Raw genomic sequence first — 26,646 nt, forward strand, 5'->3', positions numbered from 1 at the left:
TCTGTTCACATACCATAAAATTCATCCAATTAAAGAGTAGAGTTCAGTAGTTTTTCATTTATTCACAGAGATGTGCAACTACCACCAAGATCTAATTTTGTAAGATATTCAACACCCAAAAAGAAACCCCATGCACACTAGCAGGCACTCCCTATTCCAACTCCTCCCTCCTCCTCCTTTCTCTGGCTTCCTTCTTAGCACAAGATTTTCCAAGTTTCTGCACGTCCAGCATGTATCAGCACTTCATTCCTTATTGTTGCCAAATAATGCTCCACTGCACGGATATACCATGTTATCATTCATCAGTTAATGAATATATGTGTTCTTTCTACTTTTCAGCTATTAAGAATAATGCTGCTGTGAACATTCATGCACCAGCTTCTGTGTGGGCAGATGTTCTCATTTGGCATTTGCATTTGCTTTTTCTAAGATTTAATTAATTTATTTATTTATTAGAGAGAAAGACAGCACAAGTGTACAGGGGGAGGGACAGAGGAAGAGGCAGGCTCCCAGGATCCTAGCTGAAGTCAGACACTTAACTGACTGAGCCACCCAGGTATCCACCACTTGCATTTTCCAAGTGTTTTCATAACGTTCTCTGCTTTGCATCTTAAAACTGCTTCATTTTGTGGTGGAGAAAATGGAGCCTCAAAGCAGTAAAGTGCCTTTAACACCTAGTGTTCTATTGCCCTCAGTGGACCAGCTGTAAACCCACACCTTCTCACTGAAGACCAGCTCCTTCCTTAATACCACCCCACTCGGGGAGCCTGGGTGGCTCAGCAGTTTAGCGTCGCCTTCGGCCCAGGGCATGATCCTGGAGTCCCTGGATTGAGTCCCACGTCAGGCTCCCTGCATGGAGCCTGCTTCTCCCTTTGCCTGTGTCTCTGCCTCTCTCTCTCTCTCTTTCCACATCTCTCATGAATAAATACATAAAAATCTAAAAAAAAAAAAAAAAAAAAAAACCCACTCCATCTCCCCTGCAAGTAATTTCAAGCAAGAGCAAGCAGAGGAGTAAACCCATATTTTTAGGTAAAGAGGTCCTTAAGTTATTCTAAATCAATCCTTAAGGCAAACCGACATTAAGCCTTTCAAAATACGAGAAGAAAAAACAAAGTGCTCAGGACAGGATGTTCTAGTGATCCCTCTCAAGTGATGGCCTTCTCCTTTCTCATGCAAATAGCAAAAGCTGTCACTCCAGGGTACTGTGAAGGCACAAGCCAGAATAAATGTCCCTGTGAGCCACCAAGGGCCTAGCACAAGCCTGCAGGTGCCTGTAGGCTCCACCCACTGAAATCAGCCTCCAGAGGCTAAGGGGCCCAGAGGCTGGATGCAGAGCCAATTTGTTCTGACACAGGTGACAGTATCTGGGGGGCACACACTGCTAGGCCAACTGTATCATTTTTCTTTCCCAACCTCCTGAAACAGTTCCCTGACTTACATTTCTGGTAATAAAGTTCAGAAAAAAGGTTTATAATTATATTAGTAATATACATAATAATAGCCATTTACTGGCAGCTTACCAGGTACCTCACAATAACTGTGTAACATAAGCCCATTCTTACTTCCATGGTACATGTAAACACTTCCTTATTTGGGGAAATCACATGGCTGATGGGAGTATAAATTGGTATAACTTCTCGGGAGGGTAATTTGTAAACAGCTACGGAAACTAAAGTGCAAACATCTTTGGACCAGGCAATTCATTCCTTAGAACAGATCTACAAATATACTTACTTCATAGCGCCCAAAGATGGAGATGCCAAGAATATTCACTGAAACAGTTTATAACAGTAAAATTCTGAAAACAAATACCTATCAATACAGAAGTGATTAAATAATAGTATACCTGTAAAATGGGACACTTGAGACTGCTAAGGAACATAGTATCTGTGTGCTGATATTGAGGATTCTCCAAAGATGTATTTATTAAGGGGGAGCAAAATCAAAATCACTATTTGTGACTTTTTTTTCCATATAGTTATTAAATTTTCTGTAACTTACTTCTTGTGCTTTTTTTTTTTTTTTTAAATGAGCTCTATGCCCAACATGGGGCTTAAACTCACCACCTCAGGATCAAGGACTGCCTGCTACCAAGTAAGCCAGCCAGGCGCCGCACTAAGTGTAACTATTTCTTAAAGGAGATATAAGTGTAAACCACCATTCTGGCTGTGCACTCTCAGGCAAGTCCACATCTGCAAAGTAGAACACAATACTTCAATACAGTCCTCAATAAAAGTTACCTGTGGCCACTGCTATAATTTAATGATTACACAATCATGACACTATTATTATAATAATAATTTTACTGTTGCTGTTATTAGATGAGCTCCCCGCCAAAAAAAATAAAAATTCAGTTTGACACCTACACCCCCCAGTAACAGGCATTAGGCTGACACAGAGCAACAGCATCCATTTTGTGCTATCTTCTCATCTAGCTCATAGCCCACAAGGGCTTATTTCCCAGACACCCCGGTGGAGGGCCTGGCCCCTCAATATCTGCCACCAATGGGCAACAAGAAAGCACAGGCAGTGAGATGGATCTCCACTGCCACTGCCCAAACATCAGCTCTCGGATACACACAGATTTCATCTCTGATCAAATGTCTCCTCAGTCAACCCAGTTCTCTATTTGAAATAGATCCTGCTTACATCAAACTCCATTTCCTCATGCCTCCCATCTTCAGGGCAGTTACTACTACCTAACTTAATGTTTATTCCTCATCTCTTTTTTTTTAAGATTTTATTTATTTATTCATAAGAGACACAGAGAGAGAGGTAGAGACATAGGCAGAGGGAGAAGCAGGCTCCCTGTAGGGAGACCAATGCAGGACTTGATCCCTGGACCCCAGGCTCACGCCCTAAGCCAAAGGCAGACACTCAACCACTGACCCACCCAGGCATCCCTATTCCTCATCTCTCATTCTAGAACAGAAGTTCCCGAAATGGAGAATGTATCTCCACCCACTGGGCCTACCTAGAACAACACCCATTATAAAACAGGTGCTCACTAAGTACACGTGAAGAGGTGGGACTGATATGCAAGTTAGTAAAAGTTATAGAACAGGAAATATGTTTGCAAAATAACATTTTTAAATATTACTGTTGTTATTTTATCCTGGCAAAGTGGGTTTTGAAGGCATTGTTAAAAGCTAAGTGTCAGGACGCCTGAGTGGCTCAGTAGTTGAGCATCTGCCTTCAGCTCAGATCGTGATCCTGGGGTCCTGGGGTCAAGTCCCCGCATCAGGCTCTCTCTGCAGGGAGCCTGCTTCTCTCTCTCTGCCTATGTCTCTGCCTCTCTCTCTCTCTCTCTCTCTCTCTGTCTCTCATGAACAAATAAAATCTTTTAAAAATAAATAAATAATAAAAATAAAAGCTAAGTGTCCTACAGACAAGTCCCACTGTATTTAAATTGCTATGTCCTCCCTATGTAACATAAACCCATTAAAAAAAAAAAAAAAAAAAAAAAAAAAACACCTTGTGGGCAGCCCCGCCTGCAGCCCACGGCGTGATCCTGGAGACCCGGGATAGGGATCCAGTCCCACATCAGGCTCTCTGTATGGTGCCTGCTTCTCCCTCTGCCTGTGTCTCTGCCTCTCTCTCTCTCTGTCTCTATGAATAAATAAATAAAAATCTTAAAAAAAAAAAACACCTTGTCAAAATACACTGAACACTTTTAAACTAAAGTGTCAAAATACACTGAACACTTTTCAGCTATGAGAAACAATGTACATTAGTCATAACAGTTGTTTAAAAAGGTACTTCTGGAATAAATAAAGCACAAAGGGCAAAATGAATTAAACTTGCTTGCCTTCATTTTCTCCAACTCACATTTCCTACATGTAGGTCAGAATAAGTATTAACTATTAAACAGTTCTATTAAAGTTTAATGTTATACTATGTTCAGATTCCTAACTACTTTAAGGAGACATGTGATAGCCAGTAAGCACGACCAAACTAAAGGTTTATTAGCATATTTACCTCTGTTACTAACCAAATCTTGGATTCAGTTTTGAAAACCTTTAAAAGATAGGGAATTTAAAAAAGGACATGCTTACCACTTGCCAAAATAACTTCCCAAAGCATGGAGGAAAATAAAAACAAAAAATATAGGACTCACAGGTAAGTAGGGGTTTTTTTTAGTGAATTTAGATTCTCAAGAAAGCTGAGAACTTAATTTACATAAAAAGAAAATGTCACAATTCACCAATTTTTCACCAAGGAAAATTTTAAAGTCCTGTTGCTAATGTAACAGAACATCAAGAATACTTAAATAACTATTCAAAACAGAACAAAAAAATAAATAAAATTTAAAAAATAAAAAATAACAGAACAACGTATAATAAAATTTACAATGCCTGGTATCCAATAAAAAAAAAAAATCCAACAAGCAAAGTGCAGGAAAATATAACCCTGACTGAGGAGATAAATCAATCAAAACTAACCCAGAACTGAAAGAGAAGTTAAAAATAGCAGACAAGGTCATTAAAACAGTTGGTACAAATATATTCTATATTTTCAAAACCTTAAGTAGAGAAATGGAAGATATAAAAATGATACAAATAGGAAGCACAGGGGTGGCTCAGTGGGTGAAGCATCCGACTTCACCTCATGTCATGATCCCAGGGTCCTGGCATCAAGTCCCACATTGGGCTCCCTGCTCTGTCAAATACAGAAATATTTTTTTTTAAAGGACACAAATAGAACTTGTAAAGATGAAAGCCAGGATGTCTAATATGAAAAATTACACTAAACAAGAACAACAGCAGATTGAACATTGCAGAAGAAAAAAAAAAACAGTGAATGTGAAGATACAGTATAAAGACTATCCAAAATGAAACCTACAGAAAAAAGACAAATAAAGGAGTATCAGTTAGCTGTGGGACAACTTTTCATGGTCTAAAATACATGGTACCAAAGCCCTCAAAGCAGAGGACATGGAGAAGGAACAGGAAAATATGTGAAAAACAACACCCAAAATTTCCCCAAATTTGATGAACATTATAAATCCATAGATCCAAGAAAAAGCTCAATGAATCCCACAAGTACAAGAAACATGCACACAAAGGCACATCAAAATAAAACTGTTTGGGGCTCCATGCTTAGTGTGGAGTCTGCTTGAGATTCTCTCCCACTCACTGTGTTCCTCCCCTCGTGCTCTAAAATAAATAAAAATCTTAAAAAAAAAGAAAAAAAGCTGCTCAAAACCAGTGACAAGGAAGTCTTAAAAGCATCCAGAGAAAAAGAACACATCATATAAAAAAACAAAACTTAAGATGACAGCAGATTCTTGGAGGAAATGATGCAGCAAAAAGAGAGTGAAGCAACACCTTTTGAAAAAATAAAACTTAAGAGTTAGCCCAAAGGTTTTGAGCTCTGAACCTGCTGGCTCACATCTATACTTATGTGTACCAAACTTCTGTGGCAATAGCACCTTCGAATTGCAAACATTTCTTTTTCTGAAACACCAGCATCTCATCTGGTTAAATCAGATGTAGTATACGAGCATCTGCTTTCTTAGTACAATGTCATAGACCCAAAAGCCCTAAGTATCTGTTGGGAGTGCACCTAAGAGAATCCACAGTAACCTCTGGGCCAGGTAAAGTGCTCCCAGTTCACTTACATTATACCTAACCCCATAAATATGCCAAATGTGAGGCAGGAAAGATGTCCTCCTCTTTTACAATTCAAGACACAAGGTTAATTTGGCAAAGAAAATCACACAGCTAGGTGTAACCAAGTCTTTCTCACTCCATATAGCTTTCTATTAACCCACACCTGAAATATATGAAGCTAAAGGAAAAACAAAATACAAAAGTTCATTCTGGGATAGAGCTAGAATGATGAAGCAGAGAATTCTACTCAAAGAAAAATAAAGTAGATTTCTTAATGAAAATAAAGGACAGTCTTTTCTTCCACTTATTATAATGGACAAGGCTCCCAACAACTGCCCTACAACCAATATGACACCGAGTTTCAGAACACTGTCTCTTCTACATGCTCCTTAATGGACACCAAAGTACGGCGCAAGAGAACAAAGGGCACTGGCAGACAAAACAATTCAGTTCCAGAGAGAGGTCTATTTTGATCTAATGATAAAATTTATTCTTTGGGCGGAAATCAGCAAATGATGACCACCTGCCAGGCCAAATGGTTTTATAAGGGCCACAAGCTAAGATTAATATTTAAAGTTTGAAAAAATAACAATATTAAACATAAATAACAGTAGATAATAGACCTGGAAATCAATTCAAATTTCAATGTCCACAAAGACTACTTTATTGGAACAGTCATGCACATCCATTTGCCTATCACTTATGGCTGCTTCCTGTGACAGCTGCAGAGCTCAGGAGTTGCAACAGAGACCCTACAACTCTCAAAACTTGAAATGTCTATTATCTGGCCCTTTACAGAAGGTTTGCCAACCACTGCTTTAAGAAAACAGATGGGCCACACCATCTTGAACAATTTGCCATGAACATTATTCCTCACAACTAAGCTTTTAAAATGTAACTGAAGGGCAGCCCCGGTGGCGCAGCGGTCTAGCGCCTCCTGCAGCCCAGGGTGTGATCCTGGAGACCCGGGATTGAGTCCCACATCGGGCTTCCTGCAGGGAGCCTCTTCTCCCTCTGCCTGTGTCTCTGCCTCTCTCTTCGCTCTCTCTGAATGAATAAATAAATAAATCTTAAATAAAATAAATATTTAAAAAAATAAAATAAATAAAATATAACTGAAGATCATTCATGCAGTAACTATGTCTTAAGGATCTGCTCTGTGCCAAGCATTGTGCTAGACTCAGGGAATACAGCTCTTACCCTCCTGGGGAAGACCAGAACCAATCACTACAATCAAGTGCCTAAAGTGTTAGGATTGAGCAAGTATGGAGAAGGCAGGTAGCATAGCCTGTGGCTAAGAGCATCATCTATGGAGTCAGACAGCCTTGGTCTCAATCCCAGCTCCATCACCTAACTATATGACCTTGGCAACCACTTCAGTTTTTTTCAACTGAGAAAAAAGATAATCGGAGAAACTGGATGGCTCAGTCAGTTAAGTGGCTGACTCTTGATTTTGGTTCAGGTCATGCCCCCACAGCAGGGCTCTGTGCTCAGCAGGGAATCTGCTTGGGATTCCCTCCCTCTGCCCCTCCCCCACACCGATTTGCATGTGTACTCTCACTGCCATAAAACATGGTTACAAAAAATTTAGTCTTTAAAAAATATTTCTGAAGCGCCTTGGTGGTGCTCTCGCTTAATCGCCTGACTCTTGGTTTCAGCTCATGTGATGATCTCAAGGTCCTGGGACTGAGCCCCACATTGGGCTCTGCACTCAGCAGGATCTGCATTCAGCGTGGACTCTGCTTGAGATTCTCTCTCTCTACCCCTCTCACTCATGCTCTCTCTAAAATGAATAAATAAAATGTTTAAAACACACACACATATACTCCCATTTCTCCTTCACAGAATGGTACTTTCCCCTTTACCCACCATACCCACTTTTTAAGGATAAGTTTAAACTCTACCTTCTTTATGTAGCCTTCCCTGAAGCTTATGAACTCATATTTTTAGCTAACCTTTTCCCAAGAGTGTGACTTAATTTCCCAAAGACTTAAACAGACTGAGTCTTAAAATCATTCATTCCACAAATATTTACTGGGCACATACTGTGTGCCAGGTTACCATGCTCAGAACACAGTGGGAAGCAAGACCAAAGTGTTGTAAGAGAAGAAAATGGAGATACATATGAGAAGAGGCCAAACCTTGAAGTCTGCTCCAGGAGCTCGGAATGTATGGACTAGGGGGAGTCGCTGAAAAGCTCTAGGCAGGGAAGTGTCATGGTCTCGTCTATAACTAAGAACTCATTCTAGCAAAAACACAAAGGAGCCAGCTTAAACAGTGGATAAATATGCTCTCCACCTTCATGAAGCATCATTACTGTGGAAGAAAAAACAAGAGTAAACACATAACTAAATCATTAAAAATGAAGGACACCAGAAGTGTCTAAGTTAGCAAATAACAAGAGAAACCCATTTGACAGAGGGCAGATAAGGAGAGTCTCTTTAAGAGACATTTAAGAAGAGCCTAAAAGAGAAGCTGGCCATGCAGAGTGGTATAAGTGTTCACTCTAGGCAAGGGATCAATGTACGATTCCCAAATTCCAAGAGCTAGGTTCCAGGAAAACCATTGTAAATGCAGCATAAGTGAGCAAGTGGAAAAATGGTAGAAAGTGAACTTGGAGATCAAGAAATTTGGATTCTGTCATTAAATATAACACGAAGTCACTGGGTTTTTATTTCTTTGTGAGATGACTATCTTATTCTGAGTACATAATCCAACTACATGACCTGAAACATATATCCAAAGATAAATAAGCTTATACAGTGAAAACAAATTCTCCTCCCACCCCATTCCCTAGCCACACAGTTCCCTGTGCCTAGAGGTGACCACTTTTATCAGTCTTGAAAGGTTTTAAGCAAGACAGAACATGATCTAATTTATCTTCTGTGTAAATCACCCTGGTTGAAAGGTAGAGAATGGGTACGAAGGACTCAGGGAAACCAGGTGGAGCCTGCTGTGCAAGTTCAAGGGAGATGTGATAATTGCTGGGTCCCAGGTGGTGACAGTGGAGAAGGGACTGAAGGTCTGCTTTAGGATGTATTATGAAGGTAAAATTGACAAAACTGATTCTGACAAAACATCATTAATAACTATGACTACAGGCACTGTTTTTCACACACTTAAATTCTATAGGTCTAATATTTTAGACTGCAAATCTTAAATATCTCAGAGTTCAATGAACACCTACAGAGATAATGGGTGAAAAAATACCAGTTAACATGAGAAAAAACAGATTACTAAAATGTAATGTTAATGAATTGATTAATGGGGAATCTGGGTGGCTCCATTGGTGAAGTGTCTGCTTTTAGCTCAGGTGATGAGCTCAGAGTCCTGGGATCCAAACCCACGTAGGGCTCCCTGCTCAGTGGGGAGTCTGCTTCTCCCTCTCCCTCTGCCCCTCCCCCAACTTGTTCTCTTTCTCTCTCTCTCATGCTCTCTCTCTCAAAAAACCTTTTAAAAATAACTGATTAAAGGACTCACTGTGTCAGTGAGTTAGACGATTTCATCTCAGAAATAACACTGCTAGGGCGTCTGGGTGGCTCAGCAGTTGAGCCTCTGCCTTTGGCTCAGGGCGTGATCCTGGAGTCCTGGGATCAAGTCCACATCGGGGTACCTGCATGGAGCCCGCTTCTCTCTCTGCCTATGTCTCTGCCTTTCTCTCTCTGTCTCTCATGAATAAATAAAATCTTGAAAAGAAAAGAAAAAAGAAAAGAAAAGAAAAGAAAAGAACATTGCTAAAACCCACCCAAAACAGTACTGCTATAGTTGAAGGGCTAAAATGGCAGCTATTTTTTAAAAAAAAGAAAAATGCAAAACTGAAGTCTTTACTACTGGTAGCTGTCAACCACCACATAATAAAGAAGGCTAGGGACGCCTGGGTGGCTCAGTGGTTGAGCATCTGCCCTCAGCTCAGGGCATGATCTTGGGGATCCTGGGATTGAGTCCTGCTTTGGGCTTCCCACAGGGAGGCCTGCTTCTCCTTCTGTCCATGTCTCTGCCTCTCTCTCTCTGTGTCTCTCATGAATAAATAAATAAAATCTTGGAAGAAAGGAAGCAGGCAAGCAAGCTAGAACCAGGGCACCTGGGGGGCTCCAGCAGTGAAGCGTCTGCCTTCAGCTCAGGTCATGATCCTGGAACCCAGGATGGAGCCCTGCGTCAGGCTCCCTGCTCAGCTTCCCTGTCTGCTTCTCCCTCTGCCCCTGCCCCTCCCCCTGCTCCTTCTCTCTCTCATTCACTCTCTTGCAAATAAATAAATAAAAATAAAATATTTTTTTAAAAAAGGCTAGAATCTTCTCAGTAGAATTTTAGTATGACATCACACCAACTTAAAATGTACCAAAAAATTCAGTTTTCCAGTTATGTGCTATATCTACATAACAGAGTATTATTAAGTCTTCAAAAGTAAGGACGTTCTGACACATGCTACAACACGGATGAACCTTGACAACGTTATGCTCAGTGAAATGAGCCAGTCACCAAAGGGCAACCACCACATGGTTCCAATTATATGAGAGAGTAGTTAAAATCATAGGACACAGACAGGAGCTGGGAGCAGAAGAGAATGTGGGGTTATTGCTTACTAGGCACAAAGATCCAGTTTCACAAGATGAAAAGGTCCTGGGATCATGGTAGTGATGGCTGCAGAACAATGTGCTTGTATATAATACCAGTGAACCATACATTTACAAATGGTTAAGATGGCAAATTTTATATTGTATGTATTTTACCACATTAAAAAAAAAAAACTTTTAAAGTATGGTGAAAAAATGTGTATAATACACTACCACCTATCTAATAAAGAGGAAGTTTGAATGTAACCATAAAATTAAAATGTAAAAAGGTCACCCACAAGAGGCATAGGTGAAAATTAAGGGAAAGAAGACTTCCTTGACTATACCTTGTTCCATACATTTGACTTTGAAAACCTTTTAATATTTTACAGAATTATCAAATTTTTAAAAAGTAATCCCTAAATACTGAAAGATAAAACCCCCAGAAACCTATGCACCCAACAGCAAAATCAGAGTAACTATTTTAAGTGACTTTAAAACACAGTAATTTGACTTTTTATCTCTAATGGGGATGCAAAAAAAATTAATTTTTATTAATTGATGATAGTTTTCATATTCTTCTGAAGCTGAGATGTGTACAGTGTAGGATAAAATAAGTAATTAGGGGCGCCTGGGTGGCTCAGTCAGTTAAGGGTCCACCTTTGGCTCAAGTCAGGAGGTCAGGATTCTGGAATCAAGGCCCCAAATCAGTCGGGCTCCCTGCTCAGCAGGAAGTCTGCTTCTCCCTCTCCCTCTGTCCCCCCCCCCCCCAACTCAGTGAGCTCACGCGCTTTCTCTCTCTCTCTCAAATAAATAAATAAAGCCTTAAAAATGAGTAATTAGAATCAAGATGTCTGTCTTGGAAGAAAAAAAGATACTGGCATAAGATCAAGAAGGTTAAGTAGAGGCGCACCTTGGTGGTTCAGTGGTCAAGCGTTTGCCTTCAGCTCAGGTCGTGATCCCAGGGTCATGGGATCAAGTCCCGCATCAGGCTCCCCACAAGGAGCCTGCTTCTCCCTCTGCCTCAGCCCCTCTGTGTCTCTCATGAATAAATAAAAATCTTAAAATAAAAAAAAAAAAAAAGAAGAAGATTAGATAGAACTCTGTGTAGTGACCTGAGATCTATCTGTGCACTGGGAAGACCTAGAAACAATGATCAACCTAGAAACACTGAACAACCCCAGGGTACAGACTGTCATTACTAAATGTCATTTTTCATTAAAAGAAATCAAAGCCCCTTGGAGAAATGGATCATTCCAGGGCTTGGGACAGAAAATGTACAAGAGGGGGCACCTGGCTCAGCAGTTGAATGTCTGCCTTTGGCTCAGGACACAATCCTGGGGTCCTGGGATGGAGTCCCACATCAGGCTCCCCATGGAGAGCCTGCCTCTCCCTCTGCCTATATCTCTGCCTCTCTGTGTCTCTCATGAAGAAATAAAATCTTTAAAAACGGGGGAAAAAATGTATAAGAGGAGCCTAGTGCAGTTTGTCACACTAGAAAGATCAAAGACTTTTAGAGTTGTGTTCAAAGCATCAATAAGGATAATACCTACAGTGGACTGAACCATATCAAATATGTTTAAATCCACCAGTTCACAAAGACACGAACACATACACAACTCACTAGCCACTTTTAGAGTATCCCAACTCATTTTGAGAACTAGTGAATACTGCAGACAAATTAACCATTTAGCCTACTTTGCCCAAAAGAGCTAAAATCAGGGTAACCAAATTATGGAAGGAGCATTTTTCTTTTTTTTTTTTTTTTTTTTGTAAAGATTTATTTATTTATTTGAGAGAGAACATACCTGCATGAGAGAGCAGGGGGAGGGGCAGAGAGATTAGGAGAGAATCTCCAAAGACTGCCCACTGAGCACAGAGCCCCGAGCGGGGCTCAATCCCAAGAACCCAGGGACGCCTGGATGGCTCAGTGGTCAAGTGTCGGCCTTAGGCTCAGGGCATAATCCTGGGGTCCTGGGATGGAGTCCCGCATCCGGCTCCCCACGGGAAGCCTGCCTCTCCCTCTGCCTATGTCTCTGCCTCTCTCTGTGTCTCTCATGAATAAATAAAATCTTTTTATAAAAAAAAATAATAATAAAATAAAATAAAATAATGTAATGTTTGATTTAAAAAAAAAAAACAAAAACCCAAGAGAACCAAGATCATGACCTGAACTGAAATCAACCACCCAGGACACCCCAGGACATTTCTCTTTATAGAAGCATTCCAGCTAATAAATTATGAAGTTATAGAATTAAAATATCATCACTTCCCAAAGCCTAATAAAATAATGACTCTGGGGCATCTGCATGGCTCAGTTAAGTAATCAACTCTTGATTTTGGCTCAAGTTGTGGGATCAAGCCCCATGAGGGACTCCACACTGAGCATGGAGTCTTCCTAAGAGTCTCTCTCTTTCTCCCTCTGCCCCTGCCTGCTTGCGTTCTCTATCTAAATTAAATAAATGAATAAAGAAATAAAATGATTGGAGGCATTGAGCATCAAGGGCTGCTAACAAGAAGAAAGACTACTAATCATTACCTGCCTACTACCCTATTAAGGTTTTTGTTGCCAAAAATAAATCAAATCTCAATTTGATCACACCTTTAAATTTATCTACCTATGCACATTCATTTCTGTGTAGTTAAACTACAATACAGAATAAAATCCAGACTGTGTGTAACTCCACAGGACAAACCACAGAGTTTCATCAATAAATAAATTGCAAGGAAAGACAAAAGATGGAGGCAGACCCACAGATTAAAACAAGTTACAGGGACGCCTGAGTGGCTCAGCAGATTAGCGCTGCCTTCAACCCAGGGTGTGATCCTGGAGACCCGGGATAGGGTCCCACATCGGGCTCCCAGCATGGAGCCTGCTTCTCTCTCTGCATATGTCTCTGACTCTCTCTTGGTCTCTCTCTGTGTCTCATGAATAAATGAATTAAAAAAAAAAATCTTAAAAAAAAAAGTTACAATGTACAAATAGCATTTGGATCCTGATTCAAACTGTTACCAAAAGGGGATCCCTGGGTGGCGCAGCGGTTTGGCGCCTGCCTTTGGCCCAGGGCGCGATCCTGGAGACCCGGGATCGAATCCCACATCGGGCTCCCGGTGCATGGAGTCTGCTTCTCCCTCTGCCTGTGTCTCTGCCTCTCTCTCTCTTTCTCTCTCTCTCTGTGACTATCATAAATAAATAAAAATTTAAAAAAAAAAAACAAAACAAAAAAAACAAACTGTTACCAAAAAACAAAAAAACAAACAAAAAACTACTACACAATCAGAAAAATTTAACATTGGTTATTTGAAGGTAATGAGAAATTATTCATTTTTTGTGACAGTCGTATTTGTGTTTATCTTTTTTTTAAATGTATGTAGATATACACACTGAAATATTTAAGTTAAAATGACATGAAATCTGGGTTTGGGCATACAGATAAAGACTGGCTATGAGTTAATAACTGTTAATAGCTGAAGCTGGATGAGATTAAACAGGGACTTATTGCACCCTTCTCGCTACATGTACATGACAACATGTAAAGTAAGTAAGTCAATCTGTACTCTTAAGTTTCCTATAATATACCTTTTTTTGTCAAACTGTTCGAAATTGAGACAAGGTGAATTTTAACACTGATAGGATATGTGATTTTTTTTTTTTAACAACCTGTTTTAAAGCATTTCAAGTATTTACTTTTCAGACAATACACTTGACTATTTGAAAGAACTACCTGGAAACTAATAATCATCTAAAGAAACAGCTTTTGTGGTAAAAATCGGTTAACGCAAAGCTGAACACCAAACAAAATCTTATCAGAATCAAGTAATGTCAAAGACTTAAAGGAAAAATGGTCAGCTGTATAAATCGTATTTTAGAAAGAAAACTATCCATCTTTTGGAGACTGGGTAGAATTTAGATTCATGGCATTCAGTGAGCCTGTGTGACTAAAATCTAAACCTAGCAACAAGCGGTAAAACAAATCATACCAGCTGACCTGCTGTAAACCACATCAAAACTCTGAAAAGCAGTTGTAACTGCCAAAACCGTTCACTTCCTTAAAAAACACCTTTACTATTCTAGTTTTCCCCCACAGTCAGAAATCGAGGGGTATATTATGACTTCGGATTTTAAAAAATAATGTCTACACTGCTAGCATCAGCCCATTAACTGGAGACTGAATTTTACAATCGCACCCTCACACCACTCACCCCCCAGGCCAGATGCGCGCTCCCCTCCCGGCGCCTGCTGAACTCTTACTCATCCACTCCCACTCCGCAGGACTGATGTTTTGCAAAGGAAACAGCGCGCACCTTTCAGCAAGCCTATTTCTTCTCCCCATTAAGATTTCTCTTTTTTTTTAAGACTTCATTTATTTGTTGGGAGGGGGTGGGGAGCACAAACAAGGGGAGAGGCAGAGGGAGAAGCCCCCAGCGTGCGGGGAGCTCAAGCCCAGGACCCCGGGATCCTGACCTGAGCCGAAGGCGGAGGAAGAACCCACCGAGCCACCCAGGCACCCCTCCCCATTAAGATTTCAATCCACTTTCCACATATACCCCAAACAATCTTTCCGTAATCATTCACCAACAATGCATACAGCTCTCAGACGTGTTTCGCTTCTTAGGGATACACCAGTTGCTTTATGTCCTTTAGGCATAAAATCACCTACCACACTGCCAGCACTTTCAGGTTAGCCAACGTATTTATCGGAAGGTACGCGTGCATGAAGCCAACACAAATCACCTACAAACACATCCTGAACCGGGAATTACAAGAGTACAAACAAAAGTAACTGTTGAAAGCACGAAGCCCTGGCACCTCCCCCAGAAAACCTTAGCGAAAGAAGAGCGAGAGGATGGCCGAGAAGCTCCAGGACAACCGCCGCCGTCTTCACGCAGGTCTGGCGGGCAGCACTGCCGCCCTCAAACGCCCAGAGCCCACGGGCAGCGACGCTGCGGGGGCCGCACGGAGCCCGGAGCCGCAGGCCGAGGCCCCGGCGGCCGCCAGCACCTGCTGCCCCGGCGTCCGCTCGCGACCCCGCCGCGCCCCGCCCCCCCCCGCCGGCCGCCCCGCCGCTCCCACCGAGGAACGCGCGCCGCCGACGGTCCGCGGGGAGCGGTCCTGCCTGCGCCGGGTCACGGCCGCCGGCCGAGGGGCGACCACCCCTCCCAGCGCGGCCCCGCGCCCCCGCCAGCGCCCCGCCCCGCGCGGCCCCCGCCCGCCTCCGCCCGGCCTCCCGCGCCGCCGCTGCAGGCCCCACGGACCGGCCTGCGGCCCCCGGCGCCCCGCCGCCGCCGCCGCCCCCGCGCGCGGGCCTCACCTCAGGGGGCGAATCGCGGGCAGCGCACAGGCTCCCAGGTCCGAGGGCGGCTGCCGCGCGTCGGCTCCAGCTCCGGCTCCGGCTCCGGCTCCGCCCCCTGTCCGCCGGGCGCTCCCTAGCCCGCAGCCCCGGCCCGCCCGGCCTCTCCGCCCCCTCAGCCTCCAGCGCTGCCCCCGCCGCCCGAGCTGGGTGCGGCCTGCGGCGCTGCAGCCCAACAACGCGCCCCCCTGTAGGCCCAGCCCGCCCCGCGCCGCCCAGCAACGCGCCCTGCGATTGGCTGACCCCGGGCGGTGGGGCGCGGAGGGGGCGGGGCCCGGGCGGCGCGGGGGAGGGCAGGAGCAGAGGCCCTGCGTGCTGCTGCCGCGGGCCGCGGGGATCCCTCTGGGTGTGGCGCCGCCCGCCGCCCGCCGCCCGCCGCCCGCCGCCCGCCCGCTGCGGAAGGTCCGCCACCCCTGGGCGGCGGGGCCAGCGGCGCCCGCTCTTCCAGAACCGCGCGTGCACTCGCTCGTGGCCGCTGGACAGACCCTAGCGGAGGCCTCTGCGGGCTCGCTGCCCGGGATGCGCTACAGGGCGTCCTAAACCGCCCGTTCCAGCCCAGAGGGGCCGTCCGAGCCCGGGCCGCCCCCTGCCCACCTTGAGCACTCCTCCAGCACGCGGACTCCTGGACCCTGTGCCCGGCCCTCTCCTCGCCGGGCGGGGTCACTGCAGAGTTTGGGACTGGCAGCCAGGGTGGAGTCCGGGCAGTGGGATCTGTGGATGGCGATAAGGCTTCGCAAAGACAGGGTGGCTGCTTGGGGCCCAGGGCCTGGCCTGCCGGTGCTGGATGAACGAGCACCGGTCACCTCTGCAGAACCAGTACAGTAGTAGAGTCTAGGCCTGGGCATTGGCAAGATCAGGCCACCTGCCAGTGACCTGGAGGCCAGCCTAGAGACCACACCAGTACCTGCCCCTACCCTCTTCCCCCTCTTGTTTCATCCGAGCCCCCAAGAGACCCAGGAAACAGAAGCAGGGTTTCATGTTCCCTTTACACCATAGGAAGCTGAGGCCCAGCGCTGGGTGGGGGAAGCACAGCAGGGAACCCAGGCCTCCCCAGGAGGGAGCTCTTTGGCTTTGCCCACAGAAAGGTCAAGAATGTTGTCTAGGGATAGGTCCCTGACCTCTGATCTCCAAGCACTTCTGGACAACACTCTGCAATTCTACATCAGTCATTTGTTTCCCTTGCGCCCAGGAAGAAGGCCTGGCACTTAAGAGCTATCAGTGAAGTGGGTGCCTGGGTGGCTCAGTCAGTTGAGCACGGGACTCTTGATTTCAACTCAAGTCATGAGCTTAGGGTCATGCCCTGGGTCTGGCTCCTTGCTCATCTGGGAGTCTGCTTCTCTCCCTCTCCTTCCTCTGCCCCCCCCCCCGCCCCCATCTAAAAAAAAAAAAGAGAGAGAGAGCTGTCAGTGTCCCTTCTTGAAAGGGAGCCAGGGAATTTGTGTCTGAATGGACTGAACTTAATGTGAGCTGTGAAGAAATCCAGAATGGGAGGTAGAAAAGGAAGATGTTCAGTAGGATTTGAAAGAAGGGACACTGACAACTCTCTTTTTTTTTTTTTTTTTTTTTTTTAGTAGACAAAAAAGACTCAGATCGAGCTTCTAAAAGAAAATATATCAGAAATGGAAAATATACTGAATGAGACTAACAGCAGATTAAACACAGCAAAAGAATAAGTGAACTGGAAGACATAGAAAAAGTAAATGAAACAGAGAAACGAGCCTAAAAAGAACAAACAGAACACCAGTGAGCTGTAGGACAACTTCAAGAGGCCTAATGTGTAATTGGAGTCCCTGGAAATGGATGCAGGGGTTGGGAAGAAGACAAATACTATTTGAAAATATAATAGCTGATATGTCTTTTCAAATTTGATGGAAACTACAAACTCACAGATCAAGCAACTCAAAAAGTAACTTCTGGCTTGCTACTGGGCTCTGGTAGATGGAAAGTTTCCATGGGACATCAGAAGTGACTCAGAGGCCAGAATTGCCCATCACTTGTTTCCATCAGGCTACCAAAACATAAAGTCAGGTAGAGACATCATAATCTAAGGGGCAGATCCAGGATTAGAAGGCTTCGTGTAGGGATCCCTGGGTGGCTCAGCGGTTTGGTGCCTGCCTTTGGCCCAGGGCATGATCCTGGAGTCCTGGGATTGAGTCCCACATCAGGCTTCCTGCATGGAGCCTGCTTCTCCCTCTGCCTGTGTCTCTGCCTCTCTCTCTCTCTCTCTGTGTGTCTCTCATAAATAAATAAATAAAATGTTTAAAAAAAAAAAAAAAAGAAGAAGAAGAAGAAGGCTTCGTGTAGATGCAGATGTAGGTGGTCCAGATCCTTTGTCACCTACCACTATAGCACCAACATCTATCACCAATTGTCTCAGGGATTCCCTGGACATGGTGACAGAGGAGCAAAAAGCAAGTGCTTGGTTCATAGGAAGGTTGGATCAATATGTTGGTATGGGCTGAAAATGGTCTACTGCTGCACTGTATCCCCATTCAGCAGCTTCCCTGAAAGACAGTGGTGAGAGGCAGTCACCCCCATAGGCAAAGCTTCAGGCAGTGAACTTGGCCATTCACTTTGTGTGGCAGGAAATGTAGCCTGAACTCATAGACAGTGGTACATGGCTTAGTTGGCCTGTTGGGACCCTGAAAGGAGCAATCTGAAAGTTCAGAGATAGGGATCCCTGGGTGGCGCAGCGGTTTGGCGCCTGCCTTTGGCCCAGGGCGCGATCCTGGAGACCCGGGATCGAATCCCACATCGGGCTCCCGGTGCATGGAGCCTGCTTCTCCCTCTGCCTGTGTCTCTGCCTCTCTCTCTCTCTCTCTCTGTAACTATCATAAATAAATAAAAAAAAAATTAAATAAAAAAAAAATTGAAAGTTCAGAGATAAAAAGGTCTGAGGACAAGGCATGTTGGCAGGCCTATGGGAATTGGTACAGAGAGTGAAGATCTTTGTATTGTATGTTAATGTTCACCAGTGAGCATCCACCACAGAGGCTCTATACAACCAAGCCTATAGAATGGACTGACTAATGAGCATAAGCCAGGCTCTGCCCTCTTGTCCCCGTAGTGCTGGCACATTAGTCTCCCCAATGAAGTAGTCGTGGTAGCAGAGTGGAAGCTATCTATGCATGAGCCCAAAAGCATGGGCTCCTTCTAACCAAGGATGACCCAGCTACTGCCACTGCCAAATGTAACCTGACACCATCAGAAACCAAGACTGAGCTCCCTGCAGGAGCCAACTAGCTACTTTTGGCAAGTTGATTGCACTGGATCCCTTCTATTCTAGAAAGAGCAATAACTCATGTTCACCAAGACTGCCATGTATCTGGATGTGGGTTTGCCTTTTCTGCTGCAATACTTCAGCGCTACTATCAAGAGCTCACGAGGTGTCTGATTGGCTGACGTGGAATCCCACATAACTGCCTAGTGACCAAAGGACCTGCATTATGGCATAGTAGGTATGGCAATGGGCATATTACCAGGAACCCACCATTCTGACCAAATATGCACCATTCAGAAGTTGCTGGTAGAATGAAGGGCTATCCACATGGAGATTCAGATGAGGCTACAACTTGGAGATGACACCTGGGAGGTGGAATGCTAGCCTCCAGGAAGCAGTATATACACTGTATCAATAACCACTTTATGCTGTGTCCCTAATATGTACAATACCCAGTGACCTGCTTGAGGAATTTGTGCTTCCTGTTCTGCAACATGTGAGCCCCTTGATCCTAGAAGTCACCTAAGAGGACATTTCTACCAGGGGTCATAATCATGTTGAAACTATGACTGCCCCTGATCAAGTGGGACAACTCGTGCTAGTAGATCAGTGGGCAGAGAAGGGAGTAACTGTATTGCCAGGGATAACTGACCTTCATCACTGGGAGTATGTAGGGCTACCTGCCACATGATGGGGGCAGGCAGGAATGTGTATGGTGTGCTCAGGCAATCAGAGCAGGCATTCAGGGGAATGGGAATGTTTTGGTGCTCCCACACCCGGTAACCATAAATAAGCAAGAATGGCAACATGCCCTCCCAGGAGCTCAGCCCCCAGGCATGAACAATCTAGGAAAGCCAAAGTGTGAGCTGTGAAGAAATCCAGAATGGGAGGCAGAAAAGGAAGATGTTCAGTAGGATTTGTGGCCTGGAGGTAAACTGCAGTTCATCCTCTACCCATTTCTCACAAGTTCCCCCAGATACTGTGACCCATTAGAATACTGCAGAATTTGTGTCTGAATAGATTGAACTTAATGTGAGGAAGAAGTAGATGTGAGCAGTTCAAGGGATAGACTTGGTGGTCACTGGTGGGGCCCTACCCAGATGCTCTTTCTGGCTTGGAGCTAGGAGTGGGCCCTGCCTGAGTGCTGTGAATGTTAACGGCTAATGGCCCTAGCCCAGGAGATCATCTCTCTACTTGGAGCGCCAATTTCTTGCTGATCCTGGGGCCCATGAGGCTGGTGCCTTGACCTCAAGGCAGGACCACCTGTGGGACAATTCATACTCCAGAGCTTCCTGTGGGATCCGCTAAAGCTAGACTCCAGCCAAGACCACTTCCATCCTTTGTTTTTTTCCTTTTACTTCAACCTATCCTGATTCCTCCATTCAGCTTATCCTGAGAACATTCCCTCTATAAATCACTTGCACAAAATCTCCATTTCAGGTTTTGCTCCTAAAGAATCCAATCTAAGAAAATTACATATTAAAAATACTGTATAGGGATCCCTGGGTGGCGCAGCGGTTTGGCGCCTGCCTTTGGCCCAGGGCGCAATCCTGGAGACCCGGGATCGAATCCCACATCGGGCTCCCGGTGCATGGAGCCTGCTTCTCCCTCTGCCTGTGTCTCTGCCTCTCTCTCTCTCACTGTGTGCCTATCATAAATAAATTAAAAAAAAAAAAAAAGAAAACCATAAAAAATAAAAATACTGTATAAAAAATAAAAATAAAAATAAATAAATAAAAATGATAAAAATACTGTCTAGGGATGCCTGGGTGGCTCAGAGGTTAAGTGTCTGCCTTTGGCTCAGGGTGTGATCCTGGAGTCCCAGGATCGAATACCACGTTGGGCTTCCTGCATGGAGCCTGCTTCTCCCTCTGCCTGTCTCTCTTTCTCTCTCTCTCATGAATAAATAAATAAAATCTTTAAATAAATAAATAATACTGTCTATGACAACACCAAGAAAGCAAACAATCTAGTTAAGAAATCGGCAAAGGACTTGAACATTTTTCCAAAGATATGTAGATGGCGGAGAGCCCTGGTGGCTCAGCGGTTTAGCGCAGGCTTCAGCCTAGGGTGTGATCCTGGAGACCACGTCGGGCTCCCTGCTTGAAGCCTGCTTCTCCCTCTGCCTGTGTCTCTGCCTCTCTCTCCTTCTGTGTCTCTCATGAATAAATAAATAAAATGTTAAAAAAAAAAGATATGTAGATGGCCAATAAACACATAAAAAGATGCTTAATATCACTGATCTTTGAGGAACTGCAAATCAAAATCAAAACCATGAGATACCACTTAACACCCATTAGGACTGCTACAATAAAACAAAAGAAAAGAATAAGTTGACCAGGATGTGGAGAAATTAGAACCTTGTGCATTGATGGTAAGAATGTGAAATGGTGCAGCCACAGTGGAAAACTCTGTTGGTTCTTCAAAAAAGTAAATGGAGAATTACCATGTGACCCAGCAATTCCACTTTGAGGTATATACTCCAAACAATAAAAACAGAGACAAACAGATATTTTATACATCCATGTCTATGGCAGCATTATTAACAATAACCAAAAGATGAAAGCAACTCAAATGTCCACTGTCAGATGAATGGATAAACAATGTGGTCCAGGGACGCCTGGGTGGCTCAGCAGTTGAGCGTCTGCCTTCGGCCCACGGCCTGATCCTGGAGACCCGGGATCGAGTCCCACATCGGGCTCCTTGCATGGAGCCTGCTTCTCCCTCTGCCTGTGTCTCTGTCTGTCTCTCTCTCCGTGTCTCTCATGAATAAATAAATAAAATATTAAAAAAAAAATGTGGTCCATCCATACAGTGGAATCTTATTCAGCCTTTAAAAGGAAGGAAATCTAGGGCATCTGGGTAGTTCAGTCGGTTAAGCATCCGACTCTTGATTTCTGCTCGAGTCATGATCTTAGGGTCATAAGCTTGAGCCCTACATGGGGCTCTGTGCCAGGCATGGGGCCTACTTAGGATTCTCTGTCTCCCCCTACCTCTGCCCCCGCATGTGTGCGCATGCTTTCTCTCTCTCTCTCTAAAACAAGGAAGGAATTCCTGACACCTACTATAATGTGGATGAATCTTAAAGACACTATGCTGAGTGAGATAGGCCAGACAGAAAAGGACAAGACAATGCCACCTGCATGAGGTTCCCAGAGTAGTGACATTCATCCTTGTGCAGGGGCCATGCTAATCTCTGTATCATTCCAATTTTAGTACATGTGCTACTCAAGTGGGCACAGATGAAGTACTGGCCTGTACAGGGAGTGAACCCTCGACCCTGGTGTTATTAGCATCGCACTCTAACCAACTGAGCTTACTGCCCAACTATGTGTCAGAATCATTAAATTCAGAGACAAAATAGAATAGTGGGCACCAGGGCCTAGAGTAGGGAGAATGGGGAGCTGTTTAATGGGGACAGTTTCTGCTTTACAGGAGCAAGAGTTCAAAGGATAGATGGTAGTGATGATTCCCAGTAATGAGAATATACTGAATGCCACAGAATCGTACATTTAAAATGGTAAGTTTTTAAAGGCCATTTAGGGATCCCTGGGTGGCGCAGAGGCTTAGCGCCTGCCTTTGGCCTAGGGTGCAATCCTGAAGACCCGGGATCGAATCCCACATCGGGCTCCCGCCTGCTTCTCCCTCTGCCTGTGTCTCTGCCTCTCTCTCTCTCTGTGTGTGACTATCATAAATAAGTAAAAATTTTTTAAAAAGGCCATTTATTATTTTTTAAAGATTTTATTAATTTACTTGAGAGGGGAGAGAAAGTGAGAGTGCAAGAACAAGAGGACAGAGAAACAGACTCTGCAGAGCAGGGAGTCTGATGTGAGGCTCGATCCCAGGATGCCAGGATCATAACCTGAGCCAACGGCAGATGCTTAACCAACTGAGTCCCTTAGGTGCCCCTAAAATGGTAAAGTTCATATTACATATATTTTAGCATAATAAAAGAGTTTTAAGATTTAATTCTTTGCAGTGGGGGAGGGGCAGTGAGAGACTCTCAAGCAGACTCTCCAGTGAGCATGATGAGTCTCATAACCTTGAGATCACAACCTGAGCCAAAACCAAGAGTTGGATGCTTAACCAACTGGGCCACACAGGTGCCCCAATAAAAAAGTTTTATTTTTTTTAAGATTTTTTTATTCATGAGAGAGAGAGAGAGAGAGGCGCAGACATAGGCAGATGGAGAAGCAGGCTCCATGCAGGGAGCCCAATGTTGGACTCGATCCTGGATCCTGGGATCATGCCCTGAGCTGAAGGCAGAGGCTCAACCACTGAGCCACTCAGGCATCCTGCAAAAGTTTTAATACTATTAAAATACCCCTTCCTTTTTCAAGGGGGGGGGGGGAAGAAACACTGTCTTGATAAATAAAAATATATATATATATATAAATTTTTTAAAAATTTAAAAAAAAAAGGGCAGCCCCGGTGGTGCAGCGGTTTGGCACCGCCTGCAGCCCAGGGCGTGATCCTGGAGACCTGGGATCGAGTTCCACGTCGGGCTCCCTGCATGGAGCCTGCTTCTCCCTCTGCCTATGTCTCTGACTCTCTGTTTCTCTCTGTGTTGCACATGAATTAAAAAAAAAAAAAAATTAAGAAACACTGTCTTGGATGGGAGTTGTTTCTTTTTCTTTCTTTCTTTCTCCTTCTCCTTCCTTCCTTCTTTCCTTTTGGATGGGAGTTAAATAACAACAACAATACAGAATTAGATACATACAATGATATCAGGTATTGAAGGAGATCGATGGTGCCAAAGTCACCAGAAGTCCTTATGTTGTCTAAGAGGGTAAAAATATTTGTTCCTCTAGACTCAGGTGAGAACAGAAATAGACTGTATAACTTTCCAATTAGAAGAGGAAAGTAGAATGACTTTAAAATTAAAAAAAAAAAAAAAAAAAAAGCTGCTCAATCCAAAAGTGGAGAAGGTAAGGGAAAGGAGGAATGGGTCTCAAAGACATGATGAGCAAAAGAAGCCAGGTGTCAAAGCTTTCATCTATGATTCCATTCACATAAAATACAAAAACAGGAAACCACTGTGATGGATGTATAATTAAGTGGTGAAGGCTTTATAGCAAAACAAGAACAGGAACCTCCCCAAAGCCCCAGCAGGGGTTGCTGGTGACACAGGAGGGGCAGTGCTGTGATGGGTAGGGCACACGGGGGCTGGAGATCCTTGGTAGGATAATAAAAATGTTCAAGTCATAGCAACTTTTTAGGCTGCACATTTGTGCTTTGCTCATTTTTCTAAATGTGTGTTTTGCTGTACAGGAAATAAAACGAAAAAGGAGTGTGCTTCTGCTCTAAGCGGCTGAGCATGACCAGAGCTGAAGCCAGAGGGGGATGTTAGGCAACCTTCAAGGATTTGTGAGGAGCAAAGGAAGGTCTGAAGGAAGATGGTTTGGGATCTGCTCTGTGTCTCAAGACTCTCCATCCATGGGCACTAGGGTGTCTCAGTTGGTTAAGCGTCTGCCTTCGGCTCAGGTCATGATCTTGGGGTCCTGGGATTGAGCACTGTGTCGGGCTCGAAGCTCAACCGGGAGTCTGTTTCTCCCTCTGCCCCTCCCTCCCTCCCTCCTGCTGTCTCTCAAATAAAATCTATTAAAAAAAAAAAAAAGACTCTCCCTCTGGTGGGAGTGTTGCTAGAAGGTAGCCTAATGGGGGACAACCACTACTGACCACCTTGAAGGTCACTGCCCCCCTGGACTGGCGCCCTCTCTGAGTTCCCCCCATTAGGCAGTCATTTCCAGGGGGAGGCATAGGGCAGGCAGGCAGACACAGGGAACTGGGTGTGGCAAGTGAGGGGCTCGATGCCACGGGGTCCCAGCCAGAGACAGGTCCTCCCCTCACTGCCCTCCTCTAGAGACACATGGATTTGGTGTAAGTGGCAGCTCTGCCTCATATTCCTTTGTGTGTCCTTCGTGTCCTCCAGACCTCCTTCAGGAGGCCAGTCCCGGTGGGCGTTGGGCGAGAAGCCCCTAGGCCCCAGGCTGTTGCCTCTTCTCCCCTGGTGTCCTGTCCCGCCACCGGTCCCACCAGGGTGCAGAGAGAGCCTCCTTGGACCAGCAGGAGGCGTCTCCGCAACGTGACTCAGGCTGGGGCAGGGGCCAGAACAACTCAGGACTTGTTTTTAAGATTTATTTATTTGAGAGAGAAAGAGAGAGGGAGAGAGACGATCTCAAGAAGACTCCATGCTGAGTGTGGAGCCCAATACAGGGCTCGATCTCATGCCCCTGAGATCATGACCTGAGCTGTAACCCACTGTGCTGCCCAGGCACCCTCCAGATCTGTTTTGTGAGGTCTCTTCTGGTTCTAAAATCATCTTTGTTCACAATAAAAATCTCTATTAACAGAAGGTATAGTAGCTCACTCTTTCTGATCAACTGTAAAAGTAAAACTATGTTCAGTCATTGGCTTGGAGCAGCTTCCCAAAGGGTCTGGGGCCTTCCTCAGGCCCAGGAGTTGGACCTATCTCTGAACTCACTGTAATGCTCAACAAGGCAATGAAGACTCTCTGAGCCTCAGCTTCCCCATCTGTAAGATGAGGAAGCAGGCTAGCCCCTGAAGCAGGTCCTAGGCCTCCTCTTATCCCAGAACTGGGCCCAGGGGGCAAAGCAGAGGGAGGCAGGCCAGTTTTGTTCCCCCTGCACTGAGCTGTGGCCCCAGGGTGCACCCAGAACTGTGTAGACCCTCCACATGACTGTCAGAAGCCCTGAGGGGAGATGGGGAGGTAGGCAGGGGCTGGGATCTGGGCTCAGGGCAGCAGAGGACAGGTCACATGGTAGTAAGTAGCCCACCTGGAACTTGGATCCAGAACTCTGACCCTCCATTTTCTTACTTGTAAAATGGGCACACAGCAGCTTCTTCTCCAAGCAAACTATGTCAGTACCCATGGGGCTCAGCACCTGGAGCCCAGGAGATACTTGGCAAGTGGTAAACACCTTCCAACATTATATGAGGAATAGAATGTTGATGGCAGTTCTCAAGAGGGAGCAGATCCCTCTGGCCCCTCCTTCATGCTGGTGACCATACCTGGGACCCCGCAGCACACACTCTTATAGCTGAGGCCCTGGGCCCCTGGGGCAGTTCACAAACAGGTGGGAGTCTGTCCTGGACAGGTTTAGGGCCTGGGAGGAGAGGTAAAGCCAGTTCGGGCCCTAGGGTGGACTTTGGGCAGTCACAGGCCTCAGCTGTCACTAAGATGTTGACCAGAGGACCTATCACCTGGCCCTGGGCCCCAGATCCCCCCACACCTTCCAGCTCTGGAGTCTTAAAATTTTTAGCCACTGAGCTGGCCACATGTGAGGTAAAAGTAATAAAGTATCCCATATGCGGTAGCGCGTCACTAGCAAGCAGCGCCCCAGGCACTGACTGGAAGCCACTTTTCTGGTCCAAACCCCCCTTCAAATTTTTACAGGAAGGGAGGCTGCAGCCACAGGAGGGAACAGCATGCTTCCATGGGCTCCCCTTGCTAGTTCAGGGCAGGGAGGGCAAAGAACTACAACCACAGGAAGGAGGGATTGCTGGTTCCCAGAGATGGAGTGGAATGCCCGAAACTAGACAGTGCCCCTGCTGACACACACACCTCCACCCACCCCCCACACCCCTGCCAGGATTGAGAGGAAACATCTGCAGTGACAGTGCTGGACACTTGGTTCCTGGAAGCAGATGGCTGTCATCCCCCCAGCACCTCTCCCACCCACTGTGGCCTCATCCCTCCCCCTCCTCCAGTACACCACCCCATCCCCCAAAACATGCCCAGGGGCACAGGGGAAGGAAGTGCAGACATAGGGCCCTCTCCAGATGGTGAATCCTTGGCTGGGGACACAGTGCTGTCCTGGGTTCGAATCTCACACAGCAAACTTCTTTCCCAATATGAGGTGCAGGGAAGACCTGATGCTTTTAGGATCCCT

At 45.3% G+C, this 26,646-nt stretch overlaps 1 protein-coding gene, 1 long non-coding RNA gene and 1 pseudogene across 13 annotated transcripts in view; 1 reads left to right on the top strand and 2 right to left on the bottom strand.

The window, feature by feature from the left end:
• Positions 1-15,642, bottom strand: part of ADD1 (adducin 1) — an 86,729-nt gene extending 71,087 nt beyond the window's left edge. For 10 of the 12 annotated variants that reach the window (XM_072803774.1, XM_072803773.1, XM_072803772.1 and 7 more), the window contains exon 1: positions 15,475-15,642. The gene's annotated coding sequence lies outside the window, so the exon portion shown is untranslated. Of the gene's footprint in view, positions 1-14,986; positions 15,111-15,236; positions 15,320-15,474 lie in introns of those variants that run through there. The other 2 variants (XM_072803788.1, XM_072803771.1) reach the window with 2 other exon arrangements.
• On the top strand, positions 14,942-23,636 carry LOC140620064 (uncharacterized). The gene is made up of 2 exons (XR_012019804.1): positions 14,942-15,052; positions 17,085-23,636. It is a non-coding gene; the product is annotated as an uncharacterized lncRNA (long non-coding RNA).
• On the bottom strand, positions 21,860-21,973 carry LOC140623749 (U6 spliceosomal RNA; annotated as a pseudogene).
• Positions 23,637-26,646: the final 3,010 nt, after the last annotated feature.

The sequence above is a fragment of the Canis lupus genome, chromosome 2, assembly GCF_048164855.1.
Source record: "Canis lupus baileyi chromosome 2, mCanLup2.hap1, whole genome shotgun sequence".
NCBI lineage: Eukaryota > Metazoa > Chordata > Mammalia > Carnivora > Canidae > Canis > Canis lupus.